The sequence below is a fragment of the Felis catus genome, chromosome D1 (genome assembly GCF_018350175.1).
Source record: "Felis catus isolate Fca126 chromosome D1, F.catus_Fca126_mat1.0, whole genome shotgun sequence".
Taxonomy (NCBI): Eukaryota; Metazoa; Chordata; class Mammalia; order Carnivora; family Felidae; genus Felis; species Felis catus.
In genome coordinates this window covers 53449029-53464507 of record NC_058377.1, presented here as the reverse complement: position 1 = coordinate 53464507, position 15479 = coordinate 53449029, and the positions used below count along the sequence as shown (strand labels likewise).

Here is a 15479-nt window from a genome sequence, read left to right as displayed (position 1 = left end):
GATGGTGGGGACTTTGGGTGGCAATTAGGTTTGAGGTTAGGTTGAGGTTAGGACCCTCACAATGGGATTAAAAGCTCTTCTGAAAAGACAAAGACAGCTCTCTCTCTCCCTCTGCACGCACATTAATGAAAGGCCATGTGAACATACAATGAGAAGGTGGCTGTTTACATCCCAGGAAGAAGGCCTTTACCAAGAACCAAATCTGCTGGAACCTTGATCTTGGACTTGAAGCCTCCAGAACTATGAGCAATAAGTATACAATGTTTAAGCCACCCAGTCTATGGTATTTTGTTATAACATCCAGAGCAAAATAAAATAATTTTCTTGCTCCTTCCAAGGAAATGGAATATCATCCAGGCTCCATGGTATAGTAGAAAAGACACTGGAATCTAGAAAATCAAGATGGAGCTCTGTTGTAGCCAGTTTCAAGCTGGATGACACTGAGTAAGTCATTGGACCTCTCTGAGCTTCCTTTTCTTTATCTGTGAAATAGGACAAAGAATCCCTTGCTTTGCCTATCTCACTTAGAAGTTGTTAGGATCAAATGAGACCATGGATATAAAAGAAACTATAGGAGGTATTTCTGGCTACGGCTGAGTGAGGAGGCTGGCTAATCTTCTCCCCTTAAAAGGAACTATAAAGTTGAACAATACTGACAAAAACAACCATTTCAACACTCTAAAAATTGACCAAAGGCAGTATGTGACAAGCTCAGAACAATCTCAGAAGTGTTTTACGCTTGGAACACTGCTTGATTCTAGGTAAGAACACTGGGACTCCACAGTGTTACTCCCTTGGGCTCTTCCCATCCTCCACAGCACAGAGGTTCCACCAGGAGGATTGTCAGCTTGGCTGGTGAGGTTGAAGGGCCAGTTGACTGACAGCAGCAAGTGGTACCCATGGCCAGTGACACTATCAGAGGAAGTGATGCTCCTTGGCAGCAGGCAAGTAGAGAGGGCCATTGGCTCTACTAGCATGAGGTCATTACTGGGGTAAGCATATTCTTGGCTGAGATGTTAAGGAACAGTGGAGATCAGAGAGGGCCCAAGCTGTCCACATACTCCCGGCCATCCCTGAAGGTATGTGCACAGAGGAGTTGCAAAAGGCCCCAGTGGAAAGCAAGGCTGGAACAGACTTAAAAATGATCTGGATTTTGAATGTGCTCCCCTCCTCTCCCCCACACATGGCTTGATGTGTTTGAGCATAATATATGTCCAATTACTTCACTGATTGGCCACTAAGCTATGCAGACAGAAGCTTAAAACGCAATAATGAAAAATAACCAAACAGAGACACCAGTGGCCACACTGTGGGAAAGAAAGATTTCAGAGATTTAACCTAGGCATGTTCTAAACACAGAAAAACAACAACAATAACAACAACAACAAACAAGAAAAAAAGAGTGGTAAACAACTCTTGTTTGTAAAACAACAATCATCATGAGAGAAAATCAGAACCCAGAGTTGTTACAATATAGTAACTAAAATGTCCAATTTTCAACAATAACAGGAGCACAAAGAAACAGAAAAGTATGACCCAATAATCAGAAAGCCAAAAACAGAAACTGAGAGTGAACCTAAATGTTTTCATTAGCAGATAAATATTGTAAAGCAGCCACTAAAAAAAATGTTCAAAGACCTAAAGGACATCACGTCTAGGAAATTAAAGGAAAGCATGGCAACAATTAATCAACAAACATAGAATGTCAACAAGGAGACAGAAACTCTAAAAAGGAACCAAAAGTAAATTCTAGAGCAATACAGTACAATAAAACAAAAATTCACCAAGAAACTCAAGAACAGACTCAAGATGTCTAAAGAAAAGCTCAGTGAACTTGAAGATAGATCAATATAAATTATACAATCTGAAGAACAGGGGATAAACATTTGAAGAAAAAGGAATAGAATGTTAGAGATCTGTAGAATAACATGAAGCATACCAACAAATATAACGTGGGCCCCAGAAGGAGCAGTCAGGGAAGGGGCAGAAAATATATTGAGGAAATAACAGGTAAAATGACCCCAAAGTGGATAAAGGCATTAATCTATACATCTAAGGAACTCAATGAACCCTGGATAAGATAAATGCAAAGACAGTCATACACAGACACATCATAATCAAACTATTAAAGCCAAAGATAGAATCTTAAAAAAAGAAAAAAAATGACTCATTATGTACAGGAGAACATCAATATAATTGTCTGACTTCTCATCTTTTTTTCCCTTGTTTATTTATTTATTGTTTAGTAACCTCTATACCCCACATGGGGCTCAAACTCATGACCCTGAGATCAAGAGTCACACACCCTTCGAACTGAGCCATCTGGGCACCCCATGACTTCTCACTTTGAACAACAGAGGTCAAAAGGACTGAAAGAAAAATAACTGTCAACCAAAAACTCCACATCCAGCAAAACTCTCCTTAACAAGTAAAGGCAAAATAAATACATTCCCAGATCAACAAAAATGAAGAGAATTCATTGCTAGGCGATATGCTTTACGAAGTCTTTCAAGCTGAAAGGAAATGATGCCAGGATTTATTCTCAAATCCATAGTTAGAAGTGAGGAGCATGAGAAGTAGAAAACATATGGGTTAATATAAAAAAATCAGTAAACACATATTTTCTCATTTCTTCTCTTAACATCTTTTGAAAACATAAGATTGTGTAAAGTAATAATTATAACACTGAATTTAGGTTTATCATTTATATTATATATTATCTGCCTATCTATCTGTGTATATATATAGATCAATGATAACATAAAGAAAGGAGGAAGGGATTGTCATCTTGGAATAAAGTTCCTAAATTTTACTGTAATTCAGTTAGTTTTAATCTAAAGTGGATTATAATAATTTAAGATTCATACCACAATCCTTAGAGCCACTAAAAAGTCCTTTAAAATATGGTTAAAATAATCAACAAAAAAGTAAAATCTAAAAATCTTTATTGAACACACCACAAAGAGGCAGGAGAGTGGGAACACAGGAATAAAAAAGATAAGGGACATATAATAAAATACATAGCAACGTGGCAAATATAAATAGAATAATATTAATAATGATATTAAATGTGAATGGTCAAAATAATCCATATAAAAGGTGAATATTGTCAAAAAGCAAGATCCAATGATATACCATCTATAGGAGGCATACCTTAGATTCTAAGACACACACAGGTTGAACGTAACACAAAACAAAACAAAAACCATAAAAACAGAAACCAAAAGAGATCTGTAGTGGCTACTATAACATTAAATAGAACCAGGACAAGAATTTCTGTAGAAATGAAGAGGGGCATTTTATATTAATAAAAGAGCCAATACATCAGAAAATGTGACAATTGTAAAGGGATATATGGTTAACAACCTCAAAAAGCCTCAAAATTCATGAATCAAACACTGAGAGAGCTGAAAGAAAAAATAGATCATCGGAGACTTCAATAGCACACTCTCAATCACTGATAGGAAAACGAGACAGGAAATCAGTGAGGATATGAAGGACTTGAACAACACTGTAAACTCAGTGGGCCTACCAGACATTTACAGAACAATCTACTGACGGGACTGCTGAACACACATCCTTTTCAAGCAAACATGGAACATTGTCAAGATCTGCCATATGCTAGGCCATTAGACAAACATCAATAAATGTAAACTAATTGAAATCATACAGGGTGTCTCATTTTATCACATATTGGAAATCAACAACGAAAAGAAATATACAGCCTCTGCATCCCTCTTCTGGTTTAACAAAGCATGGCCTGCAGTAACCAGATGATGGGGCAGCTGTCTCTCTCCTGGGAAAGGAATACTTCTGGAGGAAGTAAGAATTCTGTTCCCACTGATCCTCTTTTTTCCTCCCTTATAAATACCTCTCTTTCTCCATTCAGTTAGAAGTTGCAACCCCAAGAAAATGGGTGGTACTATACCTATTAGAGGCCTTTAAATGGGCTGATATTCAATGTCAGAAACCATAAAAAATGGAGTATTCATCTACATGACCCTAAACACCTACAGGATAGTTACAATATATGCAGATCTAAGAGTGAGCCTCTGAGCAGTATTCAGTAGGTTAATTCATGCTCAGAGAAGTGCAGGTTTACTGAACCTAACCAGGGTCATGTGTTACACAAGGTGTTTTGATATCTTATTCCCTGAATCTTTACCAAAACTCTATGAGGTAGGCATGATTCTCATTTCACAGCTGAGAGAACTGAGGCTCAGAGAGGTTAAGTTACCCAAAGCCACACAGGATGGATAAGGCCTGTGACATGAATTCACCAAATTTAGAAATTTTGTTATCTGTTGTTAATGGGGAATAGGGTTACAGAGAATTCAATGCAAAGAAGCAACGGAAAAATGAATTTTTCTCTTACAAATTTAACAATGAGTTCCTAAGTGACATTTGAATGATTTTACTTGATGAGGGCATTGAAATATTTTATGATAACATTTTTAACATTTTTAATACCATGTGTGTGTGGAGTGGCGGGGGGTGGGGTGGGGAGGATAGGAATTCATTATTCTCATGCTGCAGGTGAGAAAACCAGAGCTGAGACACAGACTATGGAAGTGACTCGTCCAGTGTGACAGAGCTAAATGGGGGCAAAGCAGGATGTAGAACCCAGGCCTCCCAGACCCTGGTGAGTGTGGAAAACAGCAGTTGTATTGGGTATCATTGCTCCGTAACTGAAAAAAATGCAAGCTGTGTGTAGGCAATGAACTCCTGACCCAAACTTAGGTCACCTGCCCTCTGCTGGAGGGGTGTTGAAACCTACCTCCAGAGGGCAGAGGGGTGTTGAATAGCCTGTGCACCTGGGAACAGATAGGAAGGGGGTGTCCCCATCCCCAGAGAGCCGACGACGTGTGTGTTAGGGCAGGATGCCCCCACAGCTCACTCCTCCACCTACAAGCCTCACAACCCCCTTTCCCTTCCTAAAGGCTGACCATCATCCCTAAATCCTCTCCGTTGCTCGGCCAAGTCCACCTATCCTTCCTGAAAGAGCAGCAAGAAGGTAGCTCTTTGCTGTGACTCTACACTGTGCCGTCTGCACAGGCCCATTGTTCTTCCTGTTTTTCCTTCGTTCTGCCCGAGATGCAGTCCTGACTCGTTGTGTGGAGTTCTACCAGGCGTCACTTAGCTATGCGCCACGCCACTGGGTTTCAAACAGCAGGGGACTCCAGAGTTTTAGACCTGCAGCTCGTGTTCGGTGAATGGGATTTTTATGAGGCCGCCGCAATCAGTCTTGCATACAGGGTGCTAAAAATTTTTATGGCTGGCTGGGATTTGTTGGAAGCGCCAAGCTGGAACGTGATGGAGTTTCCCATTAGAGAATGTCCCCAGGAAAGCGGGCTTGCATGGTTCCCTGGTACTCGGAGGTGTCAGAGAGCTGGTTTTATGGAAAGCAATTTCCTCAGTAAAGAAAAAATATGCTCCAGAGACGGAGCGATTTCAGCACAGGGGCCCTGCCACCCTGGGTTTAACGGGCTTCCTTAGCAGGCGGTCCCTGGTGATTGCAAAGACAAATGGGTCCTACCCATTCTGGCTGCTAGCAAACTTTTCTTCCCTTCCCTTCTTTAAAAACACACATTTAAAAAATAAATAATAAAAAGGTTTGAAATAAAGAAAATAAGCTGTAATGATATCAACTACTCAATAGTATTGTTCACATTGTTATATATGCACATATATTTTTGACATAGTTTGGACACAGCTACGATACAGTTTTATAACTTTTCTTTAACGTTTTATGATAAACATTCGAAGTCATGAAAATTGCTTTGTAGACCTCATTTTAAGTAACTTTATAATGTTCCATTAGGCAGATATACCATAAAGTAGTACCATTTTCCATATTGTTGGATATGGAGGCGGTTTCTGATTTTTTTTTTATTATTATAAATAATGGCACCATGAACATCTGGGAACATAAAGTTTTGCTCATATTTCCAATGAGTTCCTTGAAATATATTTCTAGAAGTAGAATTACTGGATCAAGGATGTCACATTAAAAATTTTTTTTTTTAACATTTATTTATTTTTGAGACAGAGAGAGACAGAGCATGAACGGGGGAGGGTCAGAGAGAGAGGGAGACACAGAATCTGAAACAGGCTCCAGGCTCTGAGCCATCAGCACAGAGCCTGATGCGGGGCTTGAATTCACTAACCGCGAGATCATGACCTGAGCCGAAGTCGGACGCTTAACCGACTGAGCCACCCAGGCGCCCCTACATTTTAAAGTGTCCTGATATATATGGCTAACTTGCTTTCCCTTAAGGTGTTATCAGTTTACACTTCCATTGACCGTATATGAGAATGTGTATATTACCACACTCTTGCCAACACTGAGATCTTCAGTTTTTAATGTATCTATTAATTTACAAAATACAAATGTCATCTCATTGTGTCTTAACTTGCATTTTTGAAGTTTATTTATTTATTTTGAGAGAGACAGAGAGACAGAGAGACAGAGAGAGAGAACGAACGAACTCCAAGCAGGCTCTATGCTGTCAGTGCAGAGCCCAACGTGAGGCTCGAACTCGCAAGCCATGAGATCATGACCTGTGCCCAAACCAAGAGTCGACGCTAACCAACTGAGCTCCCCAAGCGCCCCTTAACTTGAATTTTTGGATTAATAGTAAGGTTGAACGTTTTGCTCATATGTGTATCAATTATTTGCATTTCTTTTGTTCTACTAATGTCTTAATGTTTTTTGTCTTTACTATAGAAAGGATTGTCTGCTATATTTGCTACTATATATATATAAAATATAACACACACACACACACACACACATACACAAATATATATATAATTTTTTTCTTACCAATTTGATGTTCCTGGCAAACCTCTCAAGCAAAACCCAAAGGGAGACCCTTTGTACATCTGTACAGTGATCAACCCAAGGATGTCCCAGGCCCCAGCATTTCTTTATATACCATTCTTTCTTGCCCTTATCACCCACCTGCCTACCTTTACATGATACCTTTTATGTGCTAAGCACTAGGACATGGAGTTAAAAACATGGCTCCTGCCCCAAAGGAACTCACAGTCAGTGGACCGAGTGTGTATATGTAATCAGAGGCACTTAGAGAAAGCACTTTGGGTCACTAGGGCTCAGAGGTGGCTTGGGGAGATGGGGGTAGAAGTCCTCGCCTGGCTTACACCATCACAGGCAAGTTTCCTCTCGTCTACCAGGTGACAGCAAAGCACAGGAAGGCCAATTAAAGATCGAAGCACGAGTCTCCAATTCAGCACCTTGACCATGTGGTTTGGAAGCAAGAAGGTAAGCTTTGGAATCAGGCGCTGCCCCTGACTAGCTGTGGGGCCTTGGACAATTTACTTCTCCCCTCTGGGCCTTAGTTTTCTGATCTCTACAATGGGCCATGCAATCATCTGTGAGAAATAAAATGTCTGACACAGAGTAGGTACATTTCCTTCTTTATTAAGTTCATCCTTATTAAGGATGTGCCCCACCCTCTTTAAAATCAATTAGAATATTCTCTTTTTAAAAATTTCTCTCCATGTGAAACAGACCAACTTCAGTGAATATCTTATCTTCTGTCCTCTGCCTGAGAGAGTTAACCACAGATGGGCCCAAATGCAGGCTGTGACCTGCCCTGCTCCTTGGAGGACACTGCGCCTGTCCCCACCTGCTCCCTTCTGGCTAACCATAGCTCTGATTCTAGCTCCTGTTAGATCAGCCTCTGGGCCGCTGAAGTATTCCTTGAATCAGAGTTACAGGGCCAACTGTGTCCTTCCAGCTGTCTTCTTTCTGCTAATAAAGCTCTTACATGAGGCTCCCAAAGAGTCCCGAAATCTGTTTTGACCTTGGTGTGGTGATGGTTAATACACAGAAAGCAAGAGAGAGTGAGAGAGCATATGCACCTGCATGTGGGGGAGGGGCAGGAGGAGAGGGAGAAAGAGAGAGAATCCCAAGCAGTTTCCACACCCAGTGCGGAGCCCAACACGGGGCCTATCTTACAACTCTGAGAGCACGACCTGAGGCAAAATCAAGAGTCAGATGCTTAACTGACTGAGCCATCCAGGTGCCCCTGGTGATGGTTAATTTTATATGTCAACTTGACTGGTTCATGGGGTGCCCAAATAGCCAAACAGTATTTCTGGATATGTCTGTGAGGGTATTTCTGGATGAGGTTAGCATCTGAATTCATAGAATGAGTAAAGCAGATTGCTCTTCCCAGAACAGATGGGCAGGCATTACCCAAACCTCTGAGGGCATAAATAAAACAAAAATGTGGAGGAAGGGAGAATTTGCTCCCTCTGCCTAACTGCCCGAGCTGTGACATTGAACTGGGCATGATACCACTGGCATTCCTGGTTCTCAGGCCTTTGGACTAAGAATGGAACTACCCTGGCTCTCTTAAGTCTCCAGTACAGACAGCAGATCATGGGACTTCTTAGATTCCATAATTAATGAGCTAAATCCTTATGCTAAATCAATCAATCTATCTCCCTTCCTCCCTCCCTCCCTCCTTTCTTTCCCTCTTTCCCTCCCTCCCTCCCATCCATCCACCCATCCATCCCTCTCTTTCCCTCCCTCCCATCCATCCATCCATCCATCCATCCATCCATCCATCCATCCATCCTATTGGTTCTGTTTCTCTGGAGAACCTAATACAGTTCTGTTTCTGGATGCCTGTTATGGTCACCTGAAAAAGGCCTCCGTAGGCCAGTCCTGCCTTGCTTCTATGAGACCTTCTTCCAAGACTGACCTCCCTGAGGTCCTTGGCCTATGTGCCTCCATTCTGGAGTGTGAAATCTGTGGCCAGATCCTGGCCAGAACCTTGGCTGAGGCCTGCATCCTTCTCACTTGGCAGCTCCTGTCCAGCATCGGGAAGTCAGTCTAGTGCCCGATGCTACTGTTTTTTCAGTGCCCTGAAGGTTGGGAGAAACTTATGGCCAGAAATGAATATAATTTAGATGAATATCACAACTGAAATCAATAGCACAGTCACTAAGCATGAAGTCGAACAGACAATTTCCCCAGGAAGGGTACCCTGACCATCTCTTTTTTTTTTTTTAATTTTTTTTAACGTTTATTTATTTTTGAGACAGAGAGAGACAGAGCATGAATGGGGGAGGGTCAGAGAGAGAGAGGGAGACACAGAATCTGAAACAGGCTCCAGGCTCTGAGCTGTCAGCACAGAGCCCGACACGGGGCTTGAACTCACGAACCGCGAGATCATAACCTGAGACGAAGTCGGACGCCCAACCGACCAAGCCACCCAGGCGCCCCTGACCATCTCTTTTTTTATTGCCTTTTCAAAAATCCAGTGACTTCAACTGTCATTCTGATTCATGAAACCAAATTCCGGTCAAAGTTCTTCCCTTGGTTTCCTTCCTTTCCAGAAAAACCTACTTCTTGAGAGGGACCCCCAGCGGATTTCCCACCTCCATGTATCTTTGTAAAAAGGTTGGTGGGGCAGCAGCCAGGTGGCCTGCCACAGCCCTCATGACAAACTCATCAAGCCACGAGCCCTTAGAGGAGCAAAGAGGAGCAAAGACCCACAACATAATAAGCCAGCGAACTGGGACAGGCTCCTCCATCCCAGGGGCCATGAGGTTGAATTCTGTAGCACAGTTTTCAGATCTTTAATTCAGAGAGCCAGAGATCTCACTGGGAGGGCTGCCTCTGTCTTTAACCCCTATGCGTTCTGCTTTTCCCTGATGGTCCTGGTAGACCCCTTTCTCTGCAGGAGGACAAGGTCTCTGGAGCCAAGGCGCTAAAGAAGAGAGATGACTGCTGGCCCATCCCACTACCTGCAGGATCTCTCCGGCAAAAGCTGGAAGGAAGAGGAGACCGGTGCTGGTGCTTACTTCACACCTACATGCCAGGCAATCCCCCATTTAATCCTTGTGATAACCCCGCCCTGGAGAGCATTGCTCCTGATTTCCAGAGGAGGAAACTGAGGTAGAGTTTTTCTGCTATCTGACATAAAGCAGATGCTTGATAAATGCTTGTCAAGCTGAATCATCTTCAGGTTCTTGAGAAATGCTAAAGCTTTCTGAAAACATGAAGAACTGTAACTCATATTGTCCATGTGCTTTGCTGTGCTGAATGAGGTTCAGGAGGTACAAGACAGCATTTACTGAGTTTCGGGTGTATTCACACAGGAGAGATGCTAACTGTCCCTCACACGTGTGCTCTCCCATCTCGGGTCTGGACTCGTGGCTGCCCAGCTAAGGACGACATTGCTCAGGTCCCCGTTTACCTAGGTGGGGCTGAGGCACTGGATCGCACCTATGGAATTGAACATCTCCTCAGTCTAGGTGGTTAGGAAGCAGGTCTGCCTCTTCTCCCTTTTCTCCTATTTTGCAGATGACTCTGAAGCTCTTGGGGATGGAAGAGCCACAAGACAGAAGGAGTCTGGGTCTCTGAATCATGCCTGGAATTAGGAAATGTTGCCTGCCAACCAGGAACACTGCATCAAACTGATGCATGGATAAGATATATGTACACAAGCCTCTGAAACTGTGGGGTCTGTTTCCTACCATAACTGGCATTATCCTAGTATAGTGGATGTGGTTTATATTCCTGGGCCTCTTTGCCAGTGGACGTTCGGGGTGTGGCAGATGATCAGGGGACACAGAGCTCTGATTAAGCCTTTCTTGTACTCCTTCCCTTAGGTCCTTCAACACGAGCAGCCACACCAGACTGTTCCCACCCCTTTTGGCCTCTCTGCAGTCCTCATGATGTCCCCTCAGGTCATTATACTCTTTTACACTGACAATATTCTACCTTGCCTTCACAGTGTCCCATATGTCACCCCCTCGGGGAAGCTGTCCGTGACGCCCCCTCCCGCAGGCAGAGTCAATCATCTCATGTCTCTACGGTGATTATCAGACTTGTCCTGTTGCTGTTTCTTGACGACTCCTTCCCCACCCAGCCCTCCTCCACTGCGCTGTCTGGGCCAGGCGCCAGGCCCGACGCGTTTCTCCTTGCCCTGTCAATACAGGCCTGACAGTACAGAGATGGCGGGGAGCAAGTGGAATCCAGCACTCCCGCTGGAGTGCCGAGGAACTGGCAGAACTCCTGGAGGGCTGGGTGGGTAGGACTCCAAGTCCAAATCAGGCCCGCTGGGAAAGGGGGCTGCGATCAGTCAGTGCCGTCTGCCACGGGTGTAGGTCGAGGTAGCTGCTAAATGCATGCCATGCATCTGCTATCTCGGATGAAATGCACCCTGGTCAATTAGAGGCGAGGGAATACTCCAAAATTCCAAAGCCTCCACACCTCAATCCCAGCCGCTGCCCCAGCCAAGACAGCAGCCCTGGGGCCCTACGTGATCTAGCTGCTCTGTGACTATTGCGCCTCTGGCCTCCTGGCTGTCCACCTTCCCGTGCTCACGGAGGCCACTAGGTCCTCCTTGCCGTCACCCAGGCTCACCAAGCATGCTCCCGGCTGCGGGGTCTCTGCAGGGATGTGTCCTCCATTGGGGAAATTCCTCTCCTGGATGACTGAGCCCCTTACCGCCTTCAATTCTTTGCTCAAATGCACCCCAAGGTTACTTTTCTCACCACTCTGTTTCAAGTCGAGACTTTCCTCCCCACTGACTTTCCTATCTGATGTTCCAGACTCCCCCACTTCCTATTTTATGTTGCCCTATAGTCTCTTTTACTGCTCAACATACTCTATGACAATCTTATTTATCTGTCCACGAGGGCAGCGTTTTGCTGCTTGTATCCCCAGTGTCCCCCACAGTGCCGGGCTCACAGCAGACGGCCCATAAATATTTGTTGGAAGAATCGATAGCGAAGAAGTGGGCAAGTCGAGGACTCATGCTCGGGCCATTTCCACTGTAACGAAAAGCTGCCCGTTTGCTCAGCAGCTAACTTGAATGTGACCTGTAGGATGTCCCAGCCAACAGAGCCTAAGGAGCCACTGCCCAGCGACCTGTTCTCTCTTCCCCACAGCTCACCAGCAATTCGAGAGGAGGCCTCTATCTGCTGGTTCCCTGCTGGTCCCCTGAACTTTGGAATCCATGTGTCTATTAATTTGTTATCTAATTAAGGACCACTAGGACTGCGCTTTTCCAGAATGCCCTCGAACCAAACCAATATAGCATATGCGCATTCTCATCAATGGAGATGGTTCTCCTTAATGTCTGCCTTTAGCAGCCAGAAACTGCTGCACTCCCAGGTCTAGGGCTGGGAAGTACCTTCTCACTTCATTAGGCCCCAAATGGTCTAAGCGCACAGTGGCCACCAGGGCTCTGCTTAGACAGCGAGAGGCAGCTGTTTCAGGGGCCTGGGTGATGAGCGAGCAAGACTCTCTGTAGGAGGACCGCCTTTTCTCTGTCCTTTGCAAACTGAGTTAAAACCACAGAGAAAGTAGGCTCTGGGAGACACGAAGGGGGGCAAAGGTGGGCCAGAGAGCCTTAAGGCAGCCTTGGCCAAGTGCCAAAACTTTTACAACCAGGAGGCTAAGGGTGGTGGATGTGCACACAGCTCTCCCTGGGGTTAGGGGCCCCTCACTGGGCTTCAACCATACTCTGACTCACCGACATGCTCTGACACACTCACACCTCTGCTGACATATAGACATACTGACAGACACATGTTCTGACAAATGGATTTAATGGCATACTCTCAACATGCTCTGACATACATGTATATATGCACATACACCTACTCAGCCATACTCTGAAATGCAGACATACTCACGTACACATACTCTGACACACAGACATACACAGTCGCACGTACTCTGATGTACGGATACACTGACATGCTCGCACGTATGCTGACGTACACGCACGCTCACACACACTCTGACGCATGGACGTACGCACACGCTCGCCCCGGTGCCGGCACACTCACGCGTCTCTGCCGCTGCACGCATCTCACTGCCTCACTCTACAGGAGTAGACACGGGAAACATTTGTCGAACTGAGTTAAAATACCTCATTAGGCTACTGGGAGAAAATCTACGTAAGACTCTCAGCACATGATAATGATTCCTGAGTCCACGGTCTGAGGCACTACAACTGCGAACACTTGTGCTGCCCCGAGTGGTGCCAGGAACCACTGTAATCAAGCGACCCTGCACTGCTCCCACAGGTGCGAGGAATACTGGTGGCCACCTCTTCCCGTCTCATCGGTGGGTCATCAACATATGGGGGAAAGCCAGCCCCATGATTCCATGAGAAAAAAGCCAGTTAGTGTGTATGCGTGTGTGTATTCTAAGAAACACCTTTATTGTTCAACTCCCCCACAGTGCAAAACCTATTCAATTAAAACAACAGGCAATAAAAAATTATACTGTAGCTTTCTAGTAATGTCTGTTACAGTAAAGAACCAAAGGAGGGGAAAGGATTCCATAGCATTTGAGAGTCTGCTGTGTTTCTAGCGCCATACTTACTGGTGAAGATTCCACACGGAATGAAAGAGATACAGTTCCTGCCCTCATGGAGCTTTTAGTGTGGTGAGGAGACATAGAATACATGGAAACACAACAGACAACCAAAAAAAAAAAATGGCCATATGTGCTATGTAGCATATAAAGAAACAAGACAACTTGAGAGAGAATACCAAGACATTAGTCCAGATCATATTGTCAGAAAAGTTCTGAGATGGCAATTAGGTTGAGATCTAAAGAATGAGAGGGGCGAAGAATGCCAAAAGTAGATGGAAGAGCATTCCAAGGAGGGGAACAGCATGTGAAAAGGGCAACAAGGGTGAGCTTCATGTGTCCAAGGAACTGCAAGTGTGGCTAGGGTGGGGTAAGGAGACTGGCAGGAAACAAGCCGGATGAAATTGCAGACCTTGGAGGGTCTCCTAGGCTGTGGAAAATCTCTGGATTTTATTTTAGGAATGAAGGGAAGCCATAAAAGGGTTTCAAGCAGGAATATAACAGTGTTCCAGTTTCTATCTTGCAAAGATATTTTGCATAGGAGACAGAGCGGAAGTTGGGAGAAGAGGAAACAGTAGTTCAGCTGAAAGACCATGGGGACTTGAATTAGGGTTGAGGAGAGATACACCGAAAGATGGATTTGGGATAGGGTTTTGGTTTTGTTTGTTATTTTTATTTTTATTTTTTTTGGAGGTAGAGCCCATAGGACTTGTTATTGATTTGGATATGGAAGCTTAAAGAATGACAGGAATCAAAGGTGACATAGGATTCTAACTTAGGCAAACAGGTAGTTTTATTTGTTGAGATGGGGAAGAATCTGGGGAGATATAGGGCTTGTGGTCATGACTGTGAGTTATGTTAAGTTTGAGAGGCTCGCTACACATCCAACTAGAGATGTTAGGAGATGACTGGAGACAGAAGTGTGGAGTTTAGGGGAGAGGTAGGGGCTGCAGATATAAATCTGATTGGTATTTAAAGCACAGAAATGGATGAGATCACTTTGAGAGTCAAGGTGGGAACCGTTAAATGACAGGAGAGACAATGAAACAGATAGCACTCCCCATGCCCAGGAAAAACTAGCTGAATGAAATCCCATAGTTAATATCATATATGTGACTAAGTCTCTGGGGGGGAGCATTCAGCTGCCAGCCCCTTACTGGAGTCACCAAGAGACCCCAAGGTGAATGACAGTGGGGGTGTGACTGTGGACTGGTCAAGAACAGGGTGTGAGTCTGGATCCTTCCTTTCACATTTACTTGCTGAGCTCTGGATGCTCTATGTGTAAAGAGGTAATTATAAGACCTACCTCACAGAGTCGTCCTGAGGGTAAACGTGTGTGCACATGGTTCCTGGCACACAGTAAATTCCCATGGGAGCTATTGTTACCATTAAGCTGCATCCACAGAGGTGGTGGGGCTAGGAGGATGGGGGAGATCAATTTCTCTCTACTTCGAGCGCGACAGACTGTCCCTGGTAGATCAGTTGGCCCGTTCTGGGCCCCACATACTCAGAAAGTCACAGACAAGCAAGAGTGGCCCAGACCGCATACCCTGTGAGGAGAGGCTGAAGGAAGAGTCTGGATAAAAGAAGCTGAAGCTGAGAGACGTGAAGTGGGTAGGGAGTTGGTTTCTGTTTTCATATGAATGAAGGGTTTTACCAGAGATGAAGAACTGGCCTTGTTTTGTGGGGTTCCAAAGGGGAATCAGTAGAAGCAGCTATAATAAGGCAAACCACCACTGGACACCAGGAAGAATGTTGTAATACAAGGCATAGAAAGTCTATTTAATATGCGAACTTTAGATTTTAAAAATGGAAGAAAGGTAAAAATACATATTTATGTCTTCTTCTAAAGAAATCCTGGAAGGATACACAGAACCCCAAAAGGAATTACCTATGGGAGGGGGATAAGGGCTGCTGGGAACTGAGCAGGAAGGAGGGGAAGGGGTGGAAATAAAACTCTTCATCATGTCCCATTTTATCTTGTTTGACTTTCGAACCGTGCGCACATATTTCATCTTCAAGAAATTAAACTAGAAATATAACTGTAGCAAGCAGGCAAGCACGCAGGAAAGCAGGAAGGAGAAAACAGACTGCGTGGGGAGCAGGG

At 44.4% G+C, this 15479-nt stretch overlaps 1 protein-coding gene and 1 long non-coding RNA gene across 10 annotated transcripts in view; one reads left to right on the top strand and one right to left on the bottom strand.

Moving 5' to 3' along the window:
• TENM4 (teneurin transmembrane protein 4) overlaps positions 1 to 15479 on the bottom strand; it is a 744941-nt gene that overhangs the window by 320337 nt on the left and 409125 nt on the right. The gene's annotated exons all lie outside the window — the stretch shown is intronic.
• On the top strand, positions 6148 to 12103 carry LOC123380231. Its single transcript, XR_006585778.1, has 2 exons — positions 6148 to 7285; positions 9720 to 12103. It is a non-coding gene; the product is annotated as an uncharacterized LOC123380231 (long non-coding RNA).